The sequence below is a fragment of the Sapajus apella genome, unplaced genomic scaffold (genome assembly GCF_009761245.1).
Source record: "Sapajus apella isolate SASKATOON/1434 unplaced genomic scaffold, GSC_monkey_1.0 scaffold132, whole genome shotgun sequence".
NCBI classification, from domain to species: domain Eukaryota; kingdom Metazoa; phylum Chordata; class Mammalia; order Primates; family Cebidae; genus Sapajus; species Sapajus apella.
The window spans coordinates 1,996,398-2,001,210 of NW_022437072.1; positions in this window are offsets into that span (position 1 = coordinate 1,996,398).

Below are 4,813 nucleotides of genomic sequence, written 5' to 3' on the forward strand. Positions count from 1 at the left end.
GCTCACTGCAACCTCCGCCTCCCAGGTTCAAGTAATTCTTCTGCCTCAGCCTCCCGAGTAGCTGGGATTACAGGCATGTATCACCACACCCGGCTACTTTTTTGTATTTTTAGTAGAGATGGGGTTTCGCCATGTTGAGCCGGCTGGTCTCAAACCCTGACCTCAGGTGATCTGCCAGCCTCGGCCTCCCAAAGTGCTGGGATTAAAAGCATGAGCCACCGTGCCTAGTGGAGTTTTGACTGTATAGCACTAAAAAAGGAGAAGTTGTAGAAAGGTCAATGAATCTTGCCAAGGATGGAGAGAACTGCAGCATGCACACATATAGACAATTAAGTTATTTTTCACATTTCTTTGGTATGTCGCTTTAATTTCTTTCATTTCTTTGCCAGTCCCTGCTACCTTTGATCTCAGCCTACTTGATTCAGATTTTATGCGTTCATATTGCCCAAATTTGTTGACTCTGTTTTTCCTCCAGCAGTTTCTCCCTGATCAGCACATAGACACAACCCGTGCCATTCACCACCTCCACGCCCATTACATGATTATCAGGCTGAAGTATTATTTTCCATTTTGCTATTTGTATATTGCTCACAAACCAGTTACTACCTCAATTATTGGATCATGAATTTCTTCCAATATAAGAAGCACATTAAAAGGAAACATAAAAACTCCTTCAAATGAATAATTGACAAAACTCTACTCTCTATCAGGAGATAAAAGGCCAATCTGGCACTTTGGAAGTTCTATCTCTAAGGTGACTGAGATTTTTATTGCAAGTGAGAAGATATGAACTCAAATATTGGCAGAATTTTTCAGATGAAATATAAATATTTCAAGAAATAGCTTATTTAGGTTAACTAGAATTGAAAAAGTTTATAAGGCAAAGATGAAAATCATTACTTTTAATCTGAGCATGGCCCCATAGCAAGCAGAATCAAAGTTGTAATGGTAAGGAATAAGGAAACTGAAATCTATTTTTAACAGTTTTGCCTATTTTCTTCTGAAACTGTAGGTAGTCTACGGAATCAGTAGCTTGGAGTCTGATGCCATCGATCAATGATTAAAGTCATGACTCCCTGCCCTTCATCCTCGGACACCCACCACTCCATGGGAAATTAGAATGGCACTTCATTACTGTCAGGTCGATAGGTAGCCTAAGGGTTCCCTCTTGTTCCCGCTGGCAGTGCAGTGGGGTAGCGTTATTAACAGCCAGTGGAGGTGAAAATCCAGGATGTCTTTCTGCCGCCTCTGACATCGGAGTTGGGTGCCTTTGTACAGCCTGGTAAGGTGAGTCGAGGGTGGTCATGAAGGGAGGTGGGCTCACAGCTGCTTCTGCGGTGTTTTGCTAGGGTAGATCTCTTATTGTCAAAAAGAGATTGTCTATTTTTGCCTTACTAGGCTGCCCCTTCCCTTGAGAGAGTGGATTTTGTTGAGACTTTATTTTGCCTGTGCCTATCGGTGTTTGTGTTGGGGGCTTCTTCTGTTTCAACACTGGGTTATGTAAGACCAAAATATGAGACCAGAAGGACACCCAGGGATCCTACCCCCCTGTCCTTCTTCAGTCTCCAAGGTCCTTTGGTGGTCTGCCTCCTTTCCTTCATCTCTCAAAGTCCTCTTAACTTGTTTTATATGTACTTTGCAGGGGTTTTAGTTATTCCTCGTGGGAGGAATAGTGAAAAGTACATACTTCAGCTTCTCAGAAGAGATTCCCTGCAGTCATTTTAACTTTCTTAGAACTAAAAAGTGCTTATGTGTGTAGCAGCCATATGGAAGGGATGTTCTTTCCTGCCTAAAGTTATTATTTCTACTATCCTGGTTCTACTAGTACGGGAAAAATTTATATTACAAAAATAAAAATTCTATCTTATATTGATACAATTTCTCTATGTATCTACTTGGATTAGCTAAATAATATTATAGAAACATATGTGGTAACAGAAAAGTCTGGATTTTTTTTTTCCATTCACTGGCTTAATACTTTAAGTTTTCGTTACTTCTTATTCCCAGGGATAATTAAAAGAACTTTTATAAACGTAATTAGGATTAAGACCCTCTCATGCATTGCTCTAATACATTTTAAAACAGAATACCCTGCATCATTTTTCTCCTACAGAGATCAACAACCACATTCTTGGTGTTGGATTAGCTAATCACTATCTAAGTAATTACTTTCAATGGCAAAAATGCTAATTAGCGTGTGCACCAACCTGAAGCTATGCTGGGAAATGTGGCTATGGCATATCGAGAGCGGGTATTTTAGAGTTCAGGAAATCTGTTTCCTGAAGTCTCATTACATAAGGTTGTTTAATAGTAGATGTAAATACTCATAAAGATGTGCATTTATATTTTTGCACCACTTTTCTGTAAAGGATAGATTTCATCAAAGGAATTACTAGATTATAATGAGGGTGTGTCCTTGGAACAGATATGTGGTGGGCTTAAATGACAACCAGCTAAAAGAATGAGACAAAAAATTTGAATTCTGTTTTCAAATGAAAAAAGCTGAGACAATGGTTAACTAAAGTTTATACAACCAAATGTTGTGTAAGAAATGCACTGTAGTCCTAATTTTCTATACAGCTCAGCTATGCTGTTTATATTATCATCATAATATAAATGCAGAATATTGTTTGAACAAAATGATAACACTAAACTGGGAAGATTAGGAGAGAAGTCCATTGTGAAAGTAGCTACAAAAGGCAAGAAATTCTCATCTTTTAAAAGAAGAACCTAATATGTAATTTCTAAAACTGAGAAATCAAAAAATAGCGATATGCTATGGAGGAAAGTTCTCAAAAAAATTTAAATGTATTAAAAATGATACTATGTAAACAGCAGGAATTTGTATGCAAGAATGCTTAGACAGTGAACTGCTATGTTTTTAGCCTAGAGTAGCTATTAATCTCTAAATGATCTGTATGTATCATCTTTTTAAGTACATAGGAATGTATAAGACATATATCAACAGAGAAGTCTAGTTGAATTATAAATTTAAAGTAACTCTTTATAACTTATTATTATTTTCAAAAACACTCTTCATGTTAAAATATTGTCGTATTTGTTCCATCACAGCAATGAGCTGAGTATGAGCTTTTTAAGAGACTGGGGCAAAGATGTGCATGTACCGTAAAAGTCAGTGAATGTGAATGTTTATTTCAATGATTTGAGCTTTTTGAGAAAACAAAGCTTACATAATGCTTGTTTTAAAAAGGTAAGTAGCGTTTTAAATTATGACATAAATTTTGCTGTCCCCAAATCATGTTGGAAGTGTGGCTAAAATCTCTATGGATTTTTCAGACATGTTTTCATGTAGAACATATACATTGCATATTGTATGAACGTATTTATAGATAGCTGATAACATGACTTTTTTGGCATGCTAGACGGTATAATGAAATGGTTCTTTCTAGAAGATAGATTATTTTACTTTGGCTTTGATGAATTGATAAATATCTGTTACATATTGGAAATAGTACATATGTTGCAATAATGTCTCAAAGGTACTAGATATTTTTATTACTAATATGTATATATATTTAATGAACACATTCAATACTAAATGTGCTTCAAACTTATAGTAATACTCAGTCAAATAAGGAAAAAAGAATATACAAATTATTTCTTAAATAACGCAGGGTTGGAGATAAAAGTAACATTATATTCTGAATTCAAAGCCTACATTTGGTTAGGAGGAAAGCAGTAAGGCAGGATTGGCTTTAAGAAATACTGTGGTTGTTAAAATAAATGACTTGGAAATGAGTTTCAAGTAGCTCATACAGGCTCTCGAGCCGGTTTGCTGAATATAGACACTTAATTCTGTTGCCTCTGCTAAAGGGCAATTCAGAGGCAGCTAGGGGATTGTTTAAGAAATACTGCTCCCCAGCAGCCAAAATGGTCTAGTTAATTTTCATTTATAGATGGGCAGATTTTATATGTATATGTGTGTGTGCCCATTGGTAGATATAGATACGGTTATGGTATCACTGGTATTTGTTCATTCTGTTTACTATTTTTCAAATTGCTAAAACTGGACCCGTCATTGTATGAGACAAAATCAAAAACACAACACAACAAAAAAGATGAACAAGGCATGGCTTCACCTAATCTCAAGGAATTCAGCAATTTAGGAGGGCAGAAAGACAAACAGATGCCCAAATCGCTGCATAGCTTTAATAAGAATTAAAAACGTCCTATTAATGTACCAAAAAGAAGTGATTTAATACCAAAAATAGACCCAGTGAACTATTAAAACTGAAAAAGTTTTCTGTATAAGTAAATATAGCCCTAATTTTTAAAGGGAGAATTTTGTTTTGTTTTTATTTCTGGAAACTTCCAAAGAATAGAAACACATCAGGCACATGAGCACTCCAGGGGAACGCATGAGCACAGTCCTGGGAAAGAGGGCTATGTCTGTGTGTTTAGAGGAGCAGGAGTAGAAAGTTACAGTTCACTATTAATATTTCTTGTCCACAGAGTTCGGTAATTAGGAGGTGGCAGAAAACAAAGCTGAAAACAAGACAGGGGCCAGATCACAGATGTTCCTGAATTCACGGCTGTTTTTTATTTTATCCTCTGGACACCTGCAGAGAGGACAATTCTGGCAGCAATAGAGAAGCTAATTTTGAGCACCACAAAACAAGCAAGAGAGCAATAGATGAGAGCTATATCAAGAGCAATAGTAATAAGAATGGAGAGGACAGGGGCAATTTGAGAATGCTCCGATGGGCTGTGGTTGGTAAGATAAGGGAACTAGCAGAGGACAAGAGAGTACAGGGTAACTTTCAGGTGACTGATTGGGTCATGCTGTTAACTG